We start from the raw sequence: 10,020 nt of genomic DNA on the forward strand, positions 1-10,020 counted from the left end.
TCTTGAGAGTGCGTAGCACATACTTCTTGAGAATTGTCATAGAGGCATATTCATTACTTGCTGTTCCGACGAGTGCATCTTTGCCTTGGGAGCAAGATATGGACTTTAAGACGCTTTTCAGGATGAAGCCGCCAAGGTAGCATAAAATGTGTCATTGCGTTGACGTCAGTTCATCAATGAACAAAATCGCAAAGTCGTCTTTTTCTTCAGGCAAACATTCTGAACACTGCTTCTTTGCTTGGGAAAGGAGGTCGACTAAGTACTCTCGACCATTCAGCTCACAGCTTGTTGTTGGCGGTGTATGTAGAAACTGGCCCGCACTCACAAGCCTCAGAGCACATTTTAAATCATCTGTCGACGGCACTGGTTCCGTTAGCCGCACTACGAAAAAAGATTTTCTAGCCAGTCTTGAAGTTGCCTGCCTGTTAAAAACTGACAGCGTTCATTGCCCCGGAAAACTTCTTGGAGGCGAAGGACAACTGTCGTGGAAATACGCAGCCCAGCTTGGGATGGTTTCCACTGTGAGGTGGCGCCCATATTCATCCCTTGTATTGTTTCTGCTGCAAGGCGCGAGGTTTTCAGAGGAGCGTAATGTTTCTCCTTTCGGTGCTTAAAGCTTAAAGCTGAAGTGGGATGGCGTGATGAAATCAGGGCTTACTACTTTGACATTTGACATCAGATACAAGGACCATATTGTCGTTTCGGCCGATGGGTCAAGCAGCCCTTCTTTCACCAAAAATCGGATAGCCGGTGCAACTTCTCTGAAGAATTGAAGAGCTACTCCAACCTTCATTTTTGTAAAGTGGCCAGAGCTGACGTGAACCTCCGATAGGGTAGGGGCTACTTTAAGTTCCCCCTATGCTTCATAGTCCACTACTGCCTGGACGTGCTCCAGTTTCACGTTTGGTGACGGGAGGTTGTTAAGCACGGTGGCATCGCTCAGTGCAAAGAATTTCTAGCTGAAAAGTTGCCCTGGCAGGTTTTTGAACACATGTGCTGCGCCAGCCGTGAAAAAGGCTCTTTCCCGTCCAAGCATGGTTGCGGTACTGAGCACTCTGCTGTAGAACTTCTACGGCTTGAAAGTCCTAATTCGCCCGATTTGCTGATCCAATGTCACATGTGACAGGACGGACCCTGAGGGAAATCTGGCCACAGCGCCGGACGGTGTCGAGCTCATAGTCATTGAGCAGGGCACCTTGCACGTGTTGGCCAGTGAATTCATACCCGATGACCTGCTTCCACCTATGATTCATTCCTCCCAGCATGAATACCAAAGCGTGATTGGTGGGCTCCTCTGGCTTCGAAGGAAGTGTTGCATTTCCAAGGAGAATGTATTCACCTCGATCCAGTTCAAACGCTGTAATATTTCCATCTCGTCTAGAAGCAGCACGCAGTCTTTTTCCACGTTTTCCTTGTTTCAACCTTCCACTTCATGACATCAAAAACTTCTTGAAGAATTCCTGGAAGGAACCTCACACCCTGGATCATCCATGCCAACGTTCTGCTGGACGGAAGAGGGTAACCCAACTTGCTCAGTGTCTGATATCCGGTGATTCTGCAAGACAAATTAGTTTTAAACCCTTTTTAACCGTCTCCGCAGACCACGTGTGACCCTGAGTGATATTTTAGAAAGAGCGAAAATTTGGTCTGCATCCAAAAACCGTGTATTTTTTGCAAAATTATCAGCCTTGCTTTCATGCTTTTGAACTAGCTTTCTGAGCTTTTGGATTTTGTACTTAGCAACTGTGTGATGTTCTTGAAGCATGGCCTATTTCCTTTCCATGTCTACCAACTGTTTTTTCAACTCAACGCAATCCGTTTTGTCTCACTAGCTATAAGTGTTTCATGTGCCTAGCTTGGACTTCCGGCGTTCGAAGATTCTACATCTGATCTGTTGACTTGGAGGCTGACCGATGACGTATCTCGTGACACCATTTGAGGTGAATAGGGGAGCAAATCTGCCTCTGATGCGGTGTGAAGTATTCATCGGGGTTGTTCACCTCTTCATCGGCGGGTGCGGGCATAGGCTGCGTTCGGTCTCTAGGTGGCTTTCGCTTCCTTAGAACGACTGGAAGCAGAAAGATGTACAAACCAATGATCCAACTGAGCACTAAATAAAGGAAAAATGCGGGAATCACGGAATATGGAAAATCAAGACAAAGAGCAAAGCGAAAACAAGGCGTGACCAGCGTCTCGACATTTTTTTTTCAGTTTTTAGTTTTCCACAAAAAAATGTAAAGGCAGTGGCCGAAAGATGCATATAAGTACATGGCTGAGTCCGCGCTCCCTGTATTAATTCAAATGTCGCCTTGGTTAAATCCATTTGTGTTAATTAAAGAAGGCGACCGATTCTGCGTTTTCAAGTGTAAATGTGTGAAGTGGATGTTGGAGATGAAGGTTGCTGCATGAGCCGATCGACAGTAGAATTGAATAATGGGAAGGCTTCTCGATAAGATCGTGGGAAGCAGAATTAATATATGCAAACATGCACTCCTAACCTGTTAAAGGCGAAATAAGTGACCCATGCCGAACAAGCGGCTCAAATTCCACCAATTTTTAAAATAACCAATGTATGCACTTATACAGAATCAGGCAGTGAATCAGACCGGAAATACCTACCCCTGGATGGGAAAACCGTTAGTACAGCATTCGGCTTCAGCTTTTTTCACCTATCTGCCCGGTTTTGCTCAGAACATGATTCTTCAAAGTGAGCCTACAGGAAAAATTTTTGTTGCTAATACAAAAGGCTTATTCCTCGAAAAATAAGATTAAGTTACGATAAATAAAAAAAATCAAACGCACACCGGCACGCATATGAGCCCACATCCGCACACATGCACAAAATAGAGATGTACTTCACACTAATTTGTTTTTTCTTCATTTGTATGCGCTACTTCCATGTCATAGGACAAGGTAGAATAAATGTCTTGAACAACATATTTTTCGCGCAGAACAAAAGTGTAGAAGATCTGAATTTCATGCAACGCTCAGAAACACAAGCCTGACGCGTCCCATGCTATTTTGCACTCCGGGATTCACTTTTCACGCTGCTATATGCGCCTCTCGAAATTAAGCGGGAAGCGAGGGCTTTTTGTGAAGTATGCGTTATGCACTGGTTTTCAAGCTTCGTGGCTGAGAAAGATCGCAACATTTGTACAAGGCTGAGCCTTATTCCGTGATGCCAAGTGGAATTAACGGAGATGTAAATGCGCCGGAGGTTTCATATCACCCCCAAGCTCTAAGAGACTATGACCGTTTGCAGCGATGAAATATCAGAAACCTGCAAAAGCATGATATAACGCCTCCGGCACGAACACGAAATCGTACGTATGGTCATCAGAAACAGCCGCACAGACAACCTGACATAAGCCCAAAAATGAATTTAGCACTGCTGATAAGTCGGGTTCTTACGCTGCATATGCAAGAGTAGTTCGCCGGCTGCCACTTGTCCCGCTTCGATTTCACAGTCCATAGAAGACGTCGGTTTTGATCTCTAGGAAACGAAAACATTCTCCAGCCATTTTTAGCGCTGTTAGTGCAATGGACAGCGCTAATGCTAGATAGCCTGCTGGGGGCGGAGAAAAAATGGCCGAGGCTTAGCTAAGGTTAAGCCTAGTCAGATGCGAAGCATATTGGTGGCTAGGCTTGGTAATACATGGCTTTCCTTGGTTGAATACTTGGTCAACCACTAGAAGCCTTCGTCGTGGGGGAAGACAACGGCATGGCTACAGCGGAACGCCGACTAACCCCGAGACGCGCGTTGGGTGAGCGCTTGGATTGCCACGGAAGCCGCGTCTGCCTGCCCGGTGGAGCGAGCGTTTCACCTACACCGAGTGTGAACGCGCGTTCGAAATGCGCGGGAATGCCGCTCGAGGACATTCCGGCGTCTGTGCGATGGCATCGTTCTCCCTCTCCCAGCGCGTGACGGCGCTCCGTCGTGACGTCATGGGTCACGTGGTATGTCACGTGGTGTGCCGTCACTGTACCACGTGGTCTGCACGGCGTGCAACCACAGCGACGGCGCGAGGTGGACCCCGTCTTCCTCTGTCGTGACGTCATGTGTCACGTGTAATGTCACGTGGTGTGACGTCACTGTAACACGTGGTGTGCACGGCGTGTAACCACGGCGAAGGGCTGTAGTGTACCTCTAGTAATATGCTTCGCATAAAAGGATCTTTACATTATATATGTGGCCTATCTTACCCAAATTGTGCGAGATTTTAGACATATTGAATGACTTTCATGTCTGTCTTGGAAGTGACAGGCTGAAGGTCTCTTTTTTGCTTTTTACTCGTATCTTCTGTGGAGAACTGACAGTGACACTGCTGATGACTTCTTTGGGGTGTCCTGCTTTCTTCATTCGGGGGATCTGGGTTTCGAAGCTCTGCTTTATGAAGTTCATGGTTAAACTGCGCGAAGGAAACAAGGACAGAGACAGAAACACACGTACACACAGAGCGCAGAACTTCCAACTTTTATTCGAAAAACGCTTCGGGCATTACCTTTTATACGCTCTAAACAACCACCACATGACACAGCCGGGATAAAAAACCGATAAGTATTGACAGTAACGTGTCCATGATGCGCCGACCCGCCAGAGCGCCAATCTAAACTATACCAGTGTGTGCAAGCTTATGCACCATTGACACCTAGATACAAGGAAAAAGAAAAGGGAGACTGGAAGATTAAGAACATAAAAGTGAAGATAAAACCAATACCACCAAAGAGGTCATCAACAAAACGCTGTAATACTAGCGCAACCTACTCAGCGATGGGATGAGACGCGGAACCAACAGTAATAACAATAAACGATGAAGGTGCAAAGCCACTGAAACACGTAGGCTGAAAAGAACTAAGAAAAAAACACGAGAGGCTAAAACTGTGAAACTGAGAGTGAAGGATGGAGACAACAAACAACAAAGGTAAAGGCGACGCGAGCAATGAAAAGGCGAAACCAGGCTAAAATCTATGAAGGATGGCAAAAAAAAAACAAACAACAAGAGTACAGGTGCAGGGTTAAAATGGACGGTTTAAAGTGTTCCCTTCTAAAAACGAGATTTCTTTATCAGAAAGCATAATGGACGGTGTGCTCACACAGTTCTTCGAATTCTTTGCGATTAGGAAGGCCTCTATTATCTCCCTTTCCGTTTTGGTTCTAGCCGTAGCGGGGAACTCTGTGCTTTCGAGAAACGGTTGACAATCACTTTTCTCGCACTTCTTACAATGTAAGGCTAAATTTCCTCCTGAGTTGGTAGAAAGATTGCGAACATGTTCAGCCGCCCTCTCATTAAAACATCGCCCAGTTTGTCCGATGTACATCTTTCCACAGGATAATGGCACCTGATAAATAACTTCTCTGGCACAATCAGTGTACTCAAGGCTGTGATTTGAGGTGCACCTTTGCTGCCTATCATCTCGGTTCATGAATGCACACAGTTTAGCTAGCTTGCACGGTGCCGCAAACACGAGTTGGACACCGTATCTTCCTGCTACTTTCTTTAAATTGTGAGATACTCGGTGCAGGTAAGGCATGACACACACTGGTTTTCGGTCTTCGTTCGTTTGGCGGTTCGTATTCTTCATCCTCTGTAGCAGACTCTCACAAACACAGGCTATCAGTTGCGGCGGATACCCGGCAGCATACAACCTCTCAGTCTGACGGTTAAGACTTGAACTCATTCTGTGTTCACATGATTTTTCTAGGGCTGAACGGCAGGCAAGGTGAACAATCGCTCTTTTAACCAACTTTGAATGCGCACTATCAAAGGGTAGTAACTGCTTGTTCATTCTGGGGTTGTAGGACCAATAGATGTGTGAGGGCGTAAATTCCAGACTAATATCCAGAAACTGGATTTGGTTGCCTTTGGGCAATTCATGTGTAAAATTAAGCCCTTTTCCTTCACGCTTGAAAACATTAAGGATAGTACCAACTGACTGAGGCAGACTAGATTTAGAAGAAAGGTTTAACATCACGAGATAATCATCAACGTACCGAAAAATGCGCACAATGCTTTGGTCGGAGAGACAACTTTTTAAGCGCTGGTCCAAAGAAGAGAGAAAAATACTACATAAAACAGGTGCCACAGATGACCCTATGCAAATACCACTTTTCTGAATGTAAAACTGTCCTTTGTGGCAAATCGCAGTCGACGCAAGGTAAAATTTCAACAGTTCAAGGAATTGTTCCAAAGACATGCTAACAGCGTTGCGGAAGCTGACTTCACCGTATTCTTCTACTTGCTGTTTGAGTGCTGCAAACAAGGCTTCATGCGGAATAGAGTAGAACAGGTCTTCTATGTCTATCGAGAACGCCGTGGTGGCAGAGGTAATGTCACCTAGAGTGGCAAGAAATTCCTTCGAGCTCTTCACTAAAAACGGGTCCGGTCCCACTACTTCGTTTAGGTGCTTCTTTAGAAAATCCCCTACCATTCGCTGCGAACTGTCCTTCTCTGACACAATGACGCGAAGAGGGCAATTCACCTTGTGGGTCTTTCCTGTGAAGAAAACCTGAACGAACCCCTTTTGCTCTTTCTTGACGTCCTTGGCCATTGATTCGAGCTGTACCTTCCTGAGAAGCTTCCTAGCAGCCCTCTTTTGTCTTTCTTCACAAAATTCTATCGGCCTGAAGTTCTTCGTTAGTGCCTGCAGAGCCTTTTCGTCATACATTCCAACAGGCATAACAACGAAGCCGCCTTCTTTGTCGGCTTGGATGACTGTGAGGTCGTTTTCTTTCAAGTGGTTCACAATTTTTTTTAAAGGGGGGTTCTTAGGTGGCTGTTCACTTACAGTACGGATGAGGCTGTCAACTCCGTCGCCGATAACACGTCCTTTATCTTGGTTTGTTGTGCTGCGGGCAATTTGTCGCACCGTAGCTAGAAGCTCAGAGCGGTTGGTCCGAGGTTCAAAGGAGAATTTCGGACCCTTCTCCAGGATGCTCTGTATACCCCCAGGGATGCTGATGTTGCCTTCCACGAAGATGTTCCTGGCTGCCTTGTCGACACGCTTCCGAGAAGGAAGCTTCGGCCTTACATGGTGCCAAAGAAATTCGGTGCAACTGGCAGCAGTCTTCTTCAGTTCTGAAAATCTTCGGTTTGCCAAGGAGGGATCTTCTTCTTCATAGACAAGGGCGCGTAGCCAGTCCGTGTAGAAACGGACTTGTCTCCAACATTCTGACTTCATTACTTTGCTGATCCTTCTAGCGTGTCCCCATGACGGCTCCGGCGTGCCCAACATTACTTGAACCAGCGGAGGGGTGATCTTCATCCTCAGGTAGTATGCAAGAGCCGTCATGGGGACACGCTAGAAGGATCAGCAAAATAATGAAGTCAGAATGTTGGAGACAAGTCCGTTTCTACACGGACTGGCTACGCGCCCTTGTCTATGAAGAAGAAGATCCCTCCTTGGCAAACCGAAGATTTTCAGAACTGAAGAAGACTGCTGCCAGTTGCACCGAATTTCTTTGGCACCATGTAAGGCCGAAGCTTCCTTCTCGGAAGCGTGTCGACAAGGCAGCCAGGAACATCTTCGTGGAAGGCAACATCAGCATCCCTGGGGGTATACAGAGCATCCTGGAGAAGGGTCCGAAATTCTCCTTTGAACCTCGGACCAACCGCTCTGAGCTTCTAGCTACGGTGCGACAAATTGCCCGCAGCACAACAAACCAAGATAAAGGACGTGTTATCGGCGACGGAGTTGACAGCCTCATCAGTACTGTAAGTGAACAGCCACCTAAGAACCCCCCTTTAAAAAAAATTGTGAACCACTTGAAAGAAAACGACCTCACAGTCATCCAAGCCGACAAAGAAGGCGGCTTCGTTGTTATGCCTGTTGGAATGTATGACGAAAAGGCTCTGCAGGCACTAACGAAGAACTTCAGGCCGATAGAATTTTGTGAAGAAAGACAAAAGAGGGCTGCTAGGAAGCTTCTCAGGAAGGTACAGCTCGAATCAATGGCCAAGGACGTCAAGAAAGAGCAAAAGGGGTTCGTTCAGGTTTTCTTCACAGGAAAGACCCACAAGGTGAATTGCCCTCTTCGCGTCATTGTGTCAGAGAAGGACAGTTGGCAGCGAATGGTAGGGGATTTTCTAAAGAAGCACCTAAACGAAGTAGTGGGACCGGACCCGTTTTTAGTGAAGAGCTCGAAGGAATTTCTTGCCACTCTAGGTGACATTACCTCTGCCACCACGGCGTTCTCGATAGACATAGAAGACCTGTTCTACTCTATTCCGCATGAAGCCTTGTTTGCAGCACTCAAACAGCAAGTAGAAGAATACGGTGAAGTCAGCTTCCGCAACGCTGTTAGCATGTCTTTGGAACAATTCCTTGAACTGTTGAAATTTTACCTTGCGTCGACTGCGATTTGCCACAAAGGACAGTTTTACATTCAGAAAAGTGGTATTTGCATAGGGTCATCTGTGGCACCTGTTTTATGTAGTATTTTTCTCTCTTCTTTGGACCAGCGCTTAAAAAGTTGTCTCTCCGACCAAAGCATTGTGCGCATTTTTCGGTACGTTGATGATTATCTCGTGATGTTAAACCTTTCTTCTAACTCTAGTCTGCCTCAGTCAGTTGGTACTATCCTTAATGTTTTCAAGCGTGAAGGAAAAGGGCTTAATTTTACACATGAATTGCCCAAAGGCAACCAAATCCAGTTTCTGGATATTAGTCTGGAATTTACGCCCTCACACATCTGTTGGTCCTACAACCCCAGAATGAACAAGCAGTTACTACCCTTTGACAGTGCGCATTCAAAGTTGGTTAAAAGAGCGATTGTTCACCTTGCCTGCCGTTCAGCCCTAGAAAAATCATGTGAACACAGAATGAGTTCAAGTCTTAACCGTCAGACTGAGAGGTTGTATGCTGCCGGGTATCCGCCGCAACTGATAGCCTGTGTTTGTGAGAGTCTGCTACAGAGGATGAAGAATACGAACCGCCAAACGAACGAAGACCGAAAACCAGTGTGTGTCATGCCTTACCTGCACCGAGTGTCTCACAATTTAAAGAAAGTAGCAGGAAGATACGGTGTCCAACTCGTATTTGCGGCACCGTGCAAGCTAGCTAAACTGTGTGCATTCATGAACCGAGATGATAGGCAGCAAAGGTGCACCTCAAATCACAGCCTTGAGTACACTGATTGTGCCAGAGAAGTTATTTATCAGGTGCCATTATCCTGTGGAAAGATGTACATCGGACAAACTGGGCGATATTTTAATGAGAGGGCGGCTGAACATGTTCGCAATCTTTCTACCAACTCAGGATTAAATTTAGCCTTACATTGTAAGAAGTGCGAGAAAAGTGATTGTCAACCGTTTCTCGAAAGCGCAGAGTTCCCCGCTACGGCTAGAACCAAAACGGAAAGGGAGATAATAGAGGCCTTCCAAATCGCAAAGAATTCGAAGAACTGTGTGAGCACACCGTCCATTATGCTTTCTGATAAAGAAATCTCGTTTTTAGAAGGGAACACTTTAAACCGTCCATTTTAACCCTGCACCTGTACTCTTGTTGTTTGTTTGTTTTTTTTGCCATCCTTCATAGATTTTAGCCTGGTTTCGCCTTTTCATTGCTCGCGTCGCCTTTACCTTTGTTGTTTGTTGTCTCCATCCTTCACTCTCAGTTTCACAGTTTTAGCCTCTCGTGTTTTTTTCTTAGTTCTTTTCAGCCTACGTGTTTCAGTGGCTTTGCACCTTCATCGTTTATTGTTATTACTGTTGGTTCCGCGGCTCATCCCATCGCTGAGTAGGTTGCCCTAGTATTACAGCGTTTTGTTGATGACCTCTTTGGTGGTATTGGTTTTATCTTCACTTTTATGTTCTTAATCTTCCAGTCTCCCTTTTCTTTTTCCTTGTATCTAGGTATCAATGGTGCATAAGCTTGCACACACTGGTATAGTTTAGATTGGCGCTCTGGCGGGTCGGCGCATCATGGACACGTTACTGTCAATACTTATCGGTTTTTTATCCCGGCTGTGTTATGTGGTGGTTGTTTAGAGCGTATAAAAGGTAATGCCAGAAGCGTTTTTCG

At 46.0% G+C, this 10,020-nt stretch overlaps 1 pseudogene; it reads right to left on the reverse strand.

The window, feature by feature from the left end:
* Positions 1–610: 610 nt before the first annotated feature.
* LOC149361248 (uncharacterized) lies at positions 611–7,290 on the reverse strand (annotated as a pseudogene).
* Between the last annotated feature and the right edge of the window lie 2,730 nt (positions 7,291–10,020).

Source organism: Amblyomma mixtum, chromosome 2 (assembly GCF_055824585.1).
Source record: "Amblyomma mixtum isolate Tamu chromosome 2, ASM5582458v1, whole genome shotgun sequence".
NCBI classification, from domain to species: Eukaryota; Metazoa; Arthropoda; class Arachnida; order Ixodida; family Ixodidae; genus Amblyomma; species Amblyomma mixtum.